This window comes from Orycteropus afer, unplaced genomic scaffold (genome assembly GCF_000298275.1).
Source record: "Orycteropus afer afer isolate SDZICR_OR568_19922 unplaced genomic scaffold, OryAfe1.0 scaffold00441, whole genome shotgun sequence".
NCBI lineage: Eukaryota > Metazoa > Chordata > Mammalia > Tubulidentata > Orycteropodidae > Orycteropus > Orycteropus afer.
In genome coordinates, this window is record NW_006922028.1 from 638,302 (window position 1) to 651,570 (window position 13,269).

General features: G+C 36.8%; 1 protein-coding gene across 1 annotated transcript in view; it reads left to right on the forward strand.

The window, feature by feature from the left end:
- The window catches only part of MAN1A1 (mannosidase alpha class 1A member 1), a 229,739-nt gene that overhangs the window by 184,547 nt on the left and 31,923 nt on the right, over positions 1-13,269 (forward strand). The window lies entirely within an intron of this gene.

Sequence of the window (13,269 nt, forward strand, 5' to 3'; positions counted from 1 at the left end):
ATGTGAGAGAGAGTGGGAACCTCCCAGAACATTGCATTGTGCCACACCCAACAGAAATAACCCAGGTGGGCGACTTTAAAACCAGGATCTCCTCAGTTGCTAATAGCAATTCCCACCTTGGAGTTTACAAAGACTTATGGGTAGAAAAGCCACACTAAGTAATTTACTACACCGCAGGCATTATGCCACCACAACTCCTCTGAGACATGTAGAGGTAAACCAGCTCTTTTCATTACATCACCAGTCCCCATCCTCAATGTTTGGGGCCTAATTATTACATAAAATTCTCTTAGTCAGCAGCTCATTCTGTACCCTTAGTGACTTTTAAAGCCCAACTCTATTAGGGGAGGGTAAAAAGGAAAGTTTTCTCTCTTTCTTCCTCTTCCATAAAGATAATATGAGAATGATGATGATTTTGTCTCTTGAAATACTATTTAGATGTTTCCATTTTAGCATTTTATAATGCTTTCTGACAAATTACATAAAATTATCAAAAGCTACAGTTGTTTGTGTCAGATCCATTTGGTAGCGTAGTGCCTAAAACATTTGAGTGCTAACCAGAAGCTGGCCATTCAAACCCACCAGCCACTCCTCGGAAGGAAGATTGGGTGATCTACTTCTGAAGTGATACTGCTTTGGAAACCCAAGGAGGGGTCGCTGTAAGTCAGATCTGACTTGACGGCAGTGAGTTTTTTGGTTTTTGTGGTTTTTTTTGGTTTTAAAGGTAAAACAGGAATCATTGTACTTTCTTGTCTCATGATAATATATTGATGTTTTCATTTTCAGTATTTTACAGGGCTAACACATATTAAATAATGTTCAAAAAGCCACAGTTATGGCTGTCAACACTCATGTATTTGAATGTTTCTTATAGAAAATTATTTCATTTTATTATCCAAGTTTCACCAACCTGCTGTGTTATACTTTGAAACATTCTTTTCAATGCTAATATTGATACCTACCAAAAGTTCAGAGGAGATTAACTACCCGTTTTTATTATTCTTACCTTGTGGAAATTGTTAGGAGTTTTATTACATTTACAAATCATTTTTCCTGTAGTACAAAACTATGTAAAAGTGTAAATTAAAGCTAGGAATATAAATTGAAAGTGTCAATACATATAAAGTGCTTTAACTGAGAACTGTAAGTGATAAACTTTGCTTGGAGTATTTCCTGAACTTTATAGAAAATATTATAGATTACAGAAATAAGTTGGAATAGATTTGTTGCTGGTAGATACAAATACAACAATTATCAAATTTAATCTAATGCAACAATTATCAATTTATCAAATATTCACATACCTACTACATGAATATCTATTACAGGGAATGGTAATTAAAAAAAAAAAAAATGTATCCCTGCCTTTAGATCTTACTCTGTTAGTAGATAAGCTTAAGCATGTAAATGTTAAATAACACAGAAGATGTCACAAGGCTGCATATCAATAATTATAAACAGAGTATCCTTTAGCACTGACTATTTTATTTAAGGATGTTACTGAGGACCAGAAAAGACAGAGGCTGATTTCATAGTAGTTGTTCATGTTCTGTTGAAGATACCAGCATTTCTTGATGTTTTCTTTTTATTCTGTGTCTTCTTTATTTTTTTGTCATGTTTCTTTCTAATCTTTACATTTTTAACTTTAGTTGCCAAACTGTTGCATAACACAGCTTTCAACAGCCTCCAAACCAGAAGTTGTGGGCAGAAGGCAGAAAAATGAGAATGAAGTTGGTTGGTAGCTCTAGTCTCCAGCGTCTGTTGAGAATAATCTTTGAGTCTGTTTGTTCTTACCACTAACTATGCACATATTTTTATTTGTGTGGTACTTCTTATGTAAAAATGCCCAACTGAAAAAAAATGACAACTTTAAATTATAAGATGGTTTAGTTAACTGTCTTTCTTCCGATAAGTTTTTTTATATTAGATATTAAGAGAACTATATAAACCTACATAATGCAGTTTAAAAGAATACAGTAATTATTGGCATTGGTCATCCAGATATCATCTATTTTCCTGAATGTTCTTGCTGTTAATTCTTAGTCTGGGAATATGACTAGCATGTGTAGCATTTAGCTACATTTTTTTCACTGTGGATTCCTTAATTTAGCATCCATTTTTCTGATCTTGCCTAAAAAACAATTTTTTGCCCACTCTGAAATATAGTTATAACTAATTTATTAGGCATCAAAGAATGAATCTTTCCAATTACTCCCAAGTGGTTTAATATGGAAAAGACCTGAAGGGAGCGTCTGCTGAACTAAGTCCTATCCATAGGTTTTATATGTTGTTGTTGTCGTTATCTGCTGTTGAGTCGGACCCAACTCATAGAGACCCCTCCTTGGGTTTCCGAGGCAGTATCACTAGGAAAGTAGATTGCCCCATCTTCCTTCTGAAGGAGTTGCTGTTGGGTTTGAACCACCAGCCCTCTGGGTAGCAGTCCAGTGCCTTAGGCACTATGCTACCAGAGTTCTCTGGGTTTTATATACACATCAAAAAAAAAAAAAAATTCATTTTATTTTATAAAATTTAATTAGACTGTGGTAGTTAAGTTTGTGTGTCAACTTGGATGGGCCTGGTTGAATGTCTGGGCAGCTGGATATAGTATTCCCCATGATGAGACTGGCAATCAACTCCAGGGTGGAATCTACTGTGAGCAGCTGAGTATCTGCCCTAGGGATGTGGTCTGCTTCCTGTATATAAGGAGAAGCCTTGGGGAATGGTTTCTAGCTTATGGCACGCTTGAACCCTGCATGTAGCCATATCATTGTTCAGCAGCCTGCCATGTTCTGCTGACCTTAGCACTTTCAATGGACTTGAATTAATGGCCTGCTGTGTGGCTTGGCAACATTGGGACTGTGCCATTTTATTTGTCAACCTTGCACTTGATAGCCTCAGCAGCCGTAGCTGCCTGAGTGAAGATATGCCTCTAGCTTCAGTGGGCCGGGAGCAAGAGGCAGAGCTAAAGCCCAAGCTCAAAGGACTTTCACCCATGCCCTAGAGCCTGGCACTTTGAACTTGGACTTAAAGCCTCCAAATTGTGACAGTAAACTCCTGTTTATTGAGGCCATCCCATTTGTAGTATATGCTTGTCAGAGTGGCACTGAGTAACCAGAACATAGATGCACTTGATTTCTTGGCTGAGGAGCTCTGAGGAATGCCCACACGAAAGACAGCAATAATTTTCCAAAAGCTATTTGACCTTTACTCAAGAGTCTGAAGAAAAATTTAATTGAGATGCAGTTGAGATTCCAGCCCCCCAACATTTCAAGACAAGCTACCCTGACCGTAAAAGAATGGTAGCATGTTTCCTATTGTTTTTGATGTTTGTATTGCACAGTATTGGCACGTAATAAGCACAATAAATCATGGTTTACTGACTGGTTCAGTCTTACTTGCTGAACTTGCCAAGATGGACCCCAAAAGTGCTTATTTCTTTAATCTGTTGCACAGAATTGTTGGATATTATCCTTTTATACATCAGAAATTTTGCCAAAAACCTAACATTAGTTTTGGCATAATTGCTGTTGAACTATTCTTTTCTAGTAGTAATTGCTTCATAAATTAAGCTATGTCTTAAGATCACTGGTCTCAAGCTTTTAACTTTCATGAATCAGTAAAATTTCCCTAATTGTTGAAAACTGGACTTAGGCTGCCAATTTTTTTTAAATTCACTGAACAAGGATATATATATATATATAATTTTATTTTAAAGAAAAGAAAACTCCAACTGCCTACTATTATACTATTATTATTAAATGTTTAAAAGGAGAAGGAGATGAGCATAGCATCAAGAATATAGGAAGGACATATATTTCAAATAAAAGACAGTCCTTTAAATTGAATACAATTTAGCCTTCATGAAAATTTACCACTCTGTCTTTATTTTCCTGATTTCAGCATATTCTGACTCTTAGAAAAGTCACCGCTTCAGAGCATTTCAAGTTTGTGATAGTCAACCATATGAGCAACATGGAGGAGGATATTTTCTTTAATTGGTTATAAGAAGGCATGTGTGTGATTACACTAAATACAGGATTGTATTACTTAGGTATAAGTTAGAAGCAGGAGCCAATGATCCAACCTTTTTACTATTGCTTTTTTAAATTACTTCTTTATAAATTGAGCATGTATTGAGCGCCTCAATTTCTAGGCATTGCCCTAGACTTTGAGATTACACAGATGCAAAAAGCAGGGTTTCAGTCCCTGAGGATCTTAGAACTTATTATCAAAACAAAAACCAAACCCACTGCCATCATGTCGATTCTGACTCATGGCAACCCCTATTGGGTTTCTGAAGTGGTGAAACTTCACAGAAGTCTTCCTTCCATGGAGTGGCTGGTGGGTTTGAACTGCCAACCTTCTGGTTAGCAGTCATATGCCTTAGGCACGGTACCACCAGAACTCCTGATTAGTAGGGAGCAATTCTGGCATAATTGCTGTTGAGACTGTAGAACAGAATTCTTAGAATTACTCAAATCCTGGAGTCTATACTAACTTCATGTAGCTTGAATCAGAGCTAATCCATAAAATGAAAGATAGACAAATGGATGAATAAACATAGCCAAATATCACTGTAGTCTTGGTATTTTAAGTGATGCCTTGGAATGATGATATGTGTTAAACTCTTGCAGTAATAGAACAATTTTATCTAAAACCTAAAGTCAAAGGAATGGAGAGTTTTAAGGGGTGTCAAGCACAATAATTTTAGCAAATTACCATTTCTGAAAATGGAGTATACTATGTTTTAATCCATATTGCTATTTATTAGAAAAGTTACTAAATATAATCAATCATCTGTATCTGCTTTAATTTTTAGAAGCTTAATGTGATGATTTGCAACAGGTGGATATGAGAGAGCCCAAGAGTTCCAAGGCTACCAAATGTACAGAGAGAAAACGACTGTACAGAGGTACAGATGCTACTGTACAGAGAGATAACTCTGTTTGTGCCTCCAATAGACATTCCCAAATCCACTCTTAGACACTCTTAGACAATTAAAGTAACATCTTCCATCTGGAATATATGTAGACATTTTTTCAGAAAATAAGTTAGTGTTTAAAAAGAATTAGATACACCGCTAAATTGTTTCTAATGGCAAAAAGTAAATAAATAAAAATTTTAAAAAATTCACTTCATTGTCCATCAGTAGGCGTATGTAGATGTATCTAAATAAATTAGAACATATCCATTCGATTGGAATGTTATTGCATGCAACAGCAATGATGATGTACGTTGGTGTCCATGAAAAATGTAATGTGAGTTTAAAGCATTCTATAAATTACAAATCTTTTTTTTAATAAAGTAAATGTGTGTGCATACACACACATCATAAATGTACCAAAATGCTTTCTCCTCAGTTCTGTTAGGCTTTTTGTTGGTGTTCCTTGCTGTCATTGAGTCAATTCTGACTCATAGCGACCCCCATTGGGTTTCTGAGGCAATAAATCTTTACTGAAGTAGATTGCCCCATTTTCCTTCCACAGAGCATCTGGTGGGTTTGAACTGCCAGCCTTCTGGTTAGCAGTCAAATGCCTTAGGCACTGCACCACCAGAGCACATTGGATGTCCCAACTGGGCAAAAACTGTGTTCAACTTATTTACTACAGTCTCTTGAAAGTAGTTGCAAGAGAGCTTCCCCAAAACATACCTGGAAAAGAGAGGATTATAGCATCTTTGGACCTTAAGAGCAGGTGAGCTATGAAATTAGATAGAGATCCTCACCATCAACCTTTTTAACACGTCCCTCCTAAATCCAAGATAGTCAAATACAAGGACAGAAGTATTAAGGGTCAAAATGAACTGAAATAAGAATTCAGTTTTAACTTGGTCTGAAATAGCTACCCATAAAATAGAACAAGATATGGCTAATATTAAAACATTATTTTGGCCTTTGATTAAAAGTTTAAGGGACTGAAATTCTTGGTAGATTTAATCTGTATGTTGATATTCAGAAGCAATAAGTTGTGAATTTAAATTAATTCAATCGATTGGTTGCCCTTTATTAGAAACCTTTCCCTGGTGGAATGACCCATGGGGAAGTAGTCATATTTTCTGTGGATGAACTGCAGTAGAATCTTGGCTAATCTTAGAGTGGCAAACCCCTGCAGTCATTAGTTCAACTCTTAGTGAGGTCTAAGATATGTACTTAAAAGATCGGCACTGTATAAACCTCTCGGGAAGGCGCATTTGTGATAAGTGAAGCCGAAATTGCTTAATTTCAAAGTCAGTTAGCTTTGGAGGTGTGACTAAATGAAACAATCATTCATGAACTTTCTAATTATTCTTTGCTAATTTATGTTAAAATTCAAAAAGAAGAATATTGGATTATCTGCTCTTTTGCACTGAACATCCCTAAGTACTCCTGCATTTCCGTAAATGAGTAAAGCTTTGCTAGAATATAGGGGATGTGGGGAATTTTTTTCTTCCAAAACTTAATGCCATAGCCCTAAGGAACAACTATATTCTAGACCATGAACTTGAAGAGACTTTGTTTACTGATCGACTCATCAGGAATAATTCAGGCAAGAATCTTCAAGAACATACTTTATTGGTCTATATTTCATTTTTCATAGAAAAGCAGGCATCATGGAACAGTAAATTGAAAGTTATTCAAGACTTTATAACTACTTTTTTGTTTATATACACATCTGGGAATTTTTAAAAAAATACTTCCATTTTTCTATAAATCTTTATCTGTTACATTCTATTGTACTTGATAAGCAAATCATATTTGTTAATGATCCAAACTATAGGATATAATTTATGGTGCCTCAATTTAGGATTATTTTGAAAGGATACTCCATCAAGCCAGAATAACCCTCTAGCTACTTGAATCATTACAACTCCAGGAAGGGAGTTAGCAGCTTTCCCATAGGATTCAAACATGAATAGAATAGCACCATAAATACTGTAGTTGCTTCCTGTGACCATGTTAACTACTCCCAGGAGAGAGAAGGCAAAGCATATAATGCCCATTGCATATCAGAGCTATGGAGTCAGTGAAAAATTATACCCTCTTCCTTGTGAGTACATACAGTAGGACATGGAAATGTATTACTGCTAAAATAAACTACATTCAGATTATTGGCATTAAAGCAATAAAACAATATTCCACATTTTCCAAAGAATTATAGTGCACACACACCCGTTTTCTTTTTAAGTTTTTATTGGGATTTGGGTGAGAGTTTACAGAGTAAAGTGGTTTTCCATTCAGCAATTCATACACATTTTGTTTCGTGACATTTATGGCAATCCCCATGATGAAGCAGCACTCTTTCCACTTTCTCCCTGTGTTTACGGTTTCCATCTGTCCTTTTTTCCCATCTCTTCCTCCTTTATCCCTGGGCAGATGCTGCCCTTTGACCTAGTATGGTTGATTGTTCCAAGGAATGCATATCTCCCTGGTGTTATTGTTCACATTATAGACCTGCCTATCATTTGCCTGAAAGTTGAACCATGGCCTGAAGGATGTCTAAGGGCCATAGTCTCAGTGGTTCTGCCAGTCTCTATCAGACTACTAAGCCTGGTCTTTGTATTATTTTGAGTTTTGTTCCACATTTTTCTCTTAACATTTGTTCTCCATTTTTCACTGTATCCAGGATTTCCTATTGTGATTCCTTTCAGAGTGGTCAGCAGTGGTACCCATGTACCATTAATAGTTGCACCTTAGATAGACACTTATAACCTTTAAAAACCCAGTCGCTACTCACCAAAGTAGGATCTAGAGCAATGTTTTGTGGACTGTTTTATGCCCACTGACCTTGGTTTTCCCCCAGGACTATGGCCCTGAGGCCCAGCAACTACCTCCCTCCCTCCAGGTGTTTAGTTATGGCTAAAAAATTTTCCTAACTTTGCCCCCTGTATGCTCTACTATAGTCATGGATTTATTTGCAGTACATATAAATACATATGTAGAAATATCCTCTGTTAAACATATATATATATATATATATATATATATATATATTCATGAGTGTAGTCCCATTTGCCTTTCCACTCCTGTTCAACTTGTGTGTCTATCTATATATCCACTCATAGATTATTGTTATTACTGTTGTTGCAGGATTGAGTAGGTGATAGTGTTTACCTTTGTTGCCTTTGACTCTTGTACTCCTCTCTGTGTCTTCCTGAACCTTGATCATTTTATGTGACCTCCCTCTTTTTGTATATTGCCTTTCCCTTTACCCAAGATAGTATGTCTACCCTCTAGTTAATGATTTACCCTCCTGTCCCCTCTTACTCTGGGTAACCTTTAAAGAATGTTTCTTTCAGTGTGTAAATCTTTTCTTGAATTTTTGCAGTCATATTCTTGTACAATATTTGTCCTTTTGTGGTTGATGAATTTCACTCAACATAATGCCCTCTAGGTTCATCCATGTTAGGAGGTGTTCTGCAGATTCATAATAATTCTTTAATGTTATAATATTCTTTAATGTATTCCACTGTGTATGTACCATAGTTTGTTTATCCATTCATCCATTGATAAGCACTTAGGTAGTTTCCATCTTTTTCCTTTTGTGAATGATGCTGCAGTGAACATGGGTGTGCATATATTTATTCATATAACAACTCTTATTTCTCTAGCTTACATCCTTCGTAGTGAGATTGCTGAATCATATGGTATTTCTATTTCCAACTTCTTAAGGAAGCATCTTATCGCTTTCCACAGTGGTTGTACCATTTTACAGTCCCACCCACAGTGTTCCATTCGCTCCATACCCTCCCCAGTGTTTGTTGTTTTCTGTATTTTTTGAGCTTTGCTATTAATGCTGGGGTACAACAATACCTCATTGTTTTGATTTGCATCTCTCTAAAAGCTAATGATCTTGAGCAGTTTGTTGGCTGCCTGCATGTCTTCTTTGGTAAATTCAGGTCCTCTGCCCATTTCTTAATTGAATTGTTTGTTTTTGTTGATGTGATAGTGGCCCACGTCTTTTAAAGACTTCTTTCTCATTGCAGTTGCCAAAATCAGTTATTTTTATTGTTACATGTTTTGTTTCCAAAGAATTATAACCTTTGCAGAATATTGAAATTTTAAATCAAATTAAAATTGAAACATAGATATTAAATAATACTTCAACTTAAAATGAAAGAACTAGAAATTGGGAGAAGGAAATAAATGAAATTAGAGTGCTACAAAAATATGAAGTTCTGTTCCAGATTCTTTGAAACAAACACTTGGCAGCTCCCCAGATCATGTTAATTGCCATTTTGTGTATACATTTCCATATGCTGACTCATCATTTTGGCTTAAAATGTAGTCCTTACAGCAGTATTGGGAGTATTTAAATATGTTTCCCTTTCATGCTGGTGTTACAGAACTAATCATTTCTAAATGTCCTGAAAACATTTTTCTAAAGTATTTTTAATGTTTGTAAAATAGGCCAGATAACACCACAATTACCTTTAACACACATAATAAAGGAACTGAAGTTACAGATGTTTTAAACCCTCCCGCCCCACAGATGAGATGCATTTTGAGCAGCCCTCTAAAATACCTGGCCTTTGGTAACATGGGATGCCCAGGACACCCTGGCCCCAGATCAAGGGAGCAGAATGGTCTCTGGGTTCGTTTTCCATTGTCACAAACCTACCACTTTAATGTCAATGCCTACTTCCCATATATATGAAATTAGAAATTAGAGTCATTCAAAATATAGGGACTCCTCAGTGAAGACAAAAAAGATCTTAGAGATCATTTTGTTCACATCCCTCATTTTGTGAGTGACCAAGACTTGGTTTTGACTCAGTGCAAGTTGGCTGTACAAGAAAGGAGGCAGCCATTTCCCAAAACAACACACACACAGGACCTATGATGTGAGGAAAAGCCTGGCCCATGGTGTTTGGCCATCCTGTCCCTAGCCCCCAGGCCTTTCCAGCTTTGCCTAAGAAGAGAAAAATGACATTCTTTAGTGTCAGGGTATAGTTGTGCCCTTTCTGACTTCTTGAACCTCTTGCCTGACTGTATTTCACAGCCAGTGAAACACTGATCTTTTTACTAAAATGCAATAATTCTGTATGTTGAAAGAACGTTAATAATAGCCATCTTCTCATGTAAACATAGCAGATATTCTGAGCCCAGCTTTCTCTCTGTCAGTGTGACATACCCTTTGCCAGTGCTTTTAACATCTCTGCTTCTGTATAATTAAATAGGGATAGAGAAGGATACTATTATCCTCCCAATACAATGTGTACAGGGAAGGGGGAGTGGGAAAGTATAGAATCCATTTTAAATCTTAATTTTTTTATCATACTGAAAAGTTTTTTTTTGTTGTTTGTTTGTTTTTTTTCCTTATTTAACCATACTAATGACAGAGAGCCACTCCTCGGAAGGAAGGTTGGGCAATCCTACTTCCGTAGTGATACTGCCTCGGAAACCCAAGAAGGGGTCGCTATGAGTCAGGGGCGACTCGACGGCAAACAACAACAACAACAACAATGACAGAGAAGGAGCTCTGGTAGCGTAGTGCCTAAGGCACTTGACTGCTAACCAGAAGGCTGGCAGTTCAAACCCACCAGCCACTCTTCAGAAGGAAGATTAGGCAATGTACTTCCGTAGTGATACTGCCTCAGAAACCCAAAGATGGGTCACTATGAGTCTGGTCAGACTCGAGGGCACATAACAAGAGCAACAGTGACACAGAACAAATGTATGGACAATCCAAATGTAATTTGTATATTAGTTTAATATACATTCATTGCTTACTTTTCACATCTGAGCATACCAGTACATCCTTAATCCCCTGAACCAAGAATCACTCCCTGAAGATTTGGAAGTGTGCTGGGCGTCTTCGTTCTCCTATCATCTCCTCCAAGATGAAGACATCATCCCTTCCTACCCAGACACTTATGGTGTAGCTTTGTTTTTATAGTTTCTCTACAACATAGAAATTTGTGGTTTTATTTAATAGGCCCACTGACTTTGGTTGGTAATGGATGGAATAAAAAATAATATGTCATAACAACAAACTTATGGCCATTAATTTTGTACATTTACCAATGTTAATTAAATTTGAAAGTAGCTATTCATCCTATTTGAGTGATAGTTTATTCTTTTGCTCTCAGCCAACCATGAAAATGAAAACTGATTCACATTTCCAGATCCAAATAAATTTAGGACATTTCCTAAAATAAATGAATTTACCTGTCTTTTATTTCTGGTTTTGCTGTTGTTGTTATATTTGTGTGTAAACCTGTGCTTGGAATAAAATGTAGAGTTAGTTGTTCTAAAAAGCAACAGGGAATGAGTGAGAGTAGCCTGAAATTTCAGATACCTTTGTCCTTGTTTTTCCCTTTTCTTCAGCTTCTTGAGCAGTCTGGCAGCAGAGGCAGTGTAAGGACTGAAAGGGTTCTCCTAGAGTTGAAAGTGATACAAGGCAAAGAACAAGGAGGTTATGAAGCCTAGGAGATACTGAAAGCAGCATTTAACTGAGGCACAACTTGTAAAGAGAAGAAAGAGAGAAGTCCCCACGCCTCTGAGACCTGGCTTTAACCTGTCCTACAGGCTTCTCTCACACCAGCTTCCCTTCCACCACTCAGCAGTGTTGGAGGTGCTTCCAGTTCCGGGCTTAGCCCCCCTGCTTATGTGTTTCCTCCATATCCAGGTTCTTCCTCTCACCTTTCTTTGTTCTTACTTATCCTGCAAGACAACTCAGGAGGCTGCTCCTTGAAGAAGGCTTTCTGTGATGCCACCATTTAGATCACATGTTCTGGCTCTGGATGTGCAAGGAACTCTTCACAGATTTGCCTTGGCATTTACCATGGCCACTGGGAATTTATGCTGAGGTCTTTGTTTGCTATTGCACTATAAGCTCTTTGAGAGCGGGAGGATGGATTCATCATAACCATCCTTATAATCCAGTGTCATACATACTCCCTGGCAAATAGCAGGTATGCAGCAAATGTTCAGCCAAACTAAAATCAAAATGTGGGTTTTTAGGTATCTGAAAAGGAATTGATTTGCCAGAAGGACTGATTTTATTCTTTATCTGAGCCACCGCATATATCTTAAAGTATTGAATGACTCCTCAGAAATAAACTGCTGAAGAATGTAACCATGTCTCAAGAGCCATTTTATGTTTATGTGTGAATGTTTAGGACTAATTATTTTAAAAAATAATAATAATAATTTCAATAATTTTTGGTGCTTGTGTCTTTGACCACTATCAGCATTGAATTATAGGTTGTTACTGACTTATGACCCCTGGTTATAAATTAACCCCTGTAAAGCCTGTTATATTAAAAAATTTGAGGTACATGCAATGGTTCGTACATACTAACAAATGGATGCTACTTTATGACACATGTCAAAATATTATTATGGTCACATTATTAGGTTAAAGATGTTTTAGTACCTGGAAATGTTCCTTTAATATTTTTTATGCATAGATTGGTATGCTATTTGCTATATGCTATATACTAAGCAAATGCTTGACTACCTGGCATCAGATACATGCTTAACTATACTGAATTACATGTACATTCTACTTAAAGACATACTTAGAAACAGAACTTGTTCATATCCATGGACTGTATATGATTTTGGTGAGATTCTTGAGCATAGATTAAATAGGCTAGGGAATGAGTGAGTACTTTAGAAAATATACTCTTTGTGTATATTTACACATGTAAAATAATATGAAAGAGAATAAGAAAGGAAGTCCATTATGTGGAGGGAGGGTTTGGAGAGGGATGGAGTGAATATGTAACTAATGAATCTTTGAAATTTATCTTAATATCTGGTTGTTGTTGTTGTTGTTGTTATGTGCCATCGAGTCAGACCCGACTCATAGCAACCCCTCCTTGGGTTTCCGAGGCAGTATCACTACGGAAGTAGATTGTCCCATCTTCCTTCCGAGGAGTGGCTGGTGGGTTTGAACTGCCAGCCTTCTGGTTAGTAGTCAAGTGCCTTAGGCACTGGCTACCAGTGCTCCCTTATATCTGGTATGTGAGCAAAATTTTATGTACAATGTGAATGTCTGTAAAATTCTATGGAATCTCAGGCTTGAATTAGAATGTTGAAGGGATTTCTGTCAGATTTTGGGCATGGTGGGGTGTTTGGTGCCTCACTTTGCTTTATATTCTAGTTGTACATCTTTATATAACATGTATATCTTCCAAAATATTTGCCAGTTTATCAACAGTGAAGACTCAGTAACTTCTTCCTGAATGAAATCAATATGAGTTTTTGATTTGGAACCAAGAGTCCAAGCCTGAAACCAGTAGCCAGTCAAAGAAAGCTGTGTTCACTTTTAAAGCATCCAGAGC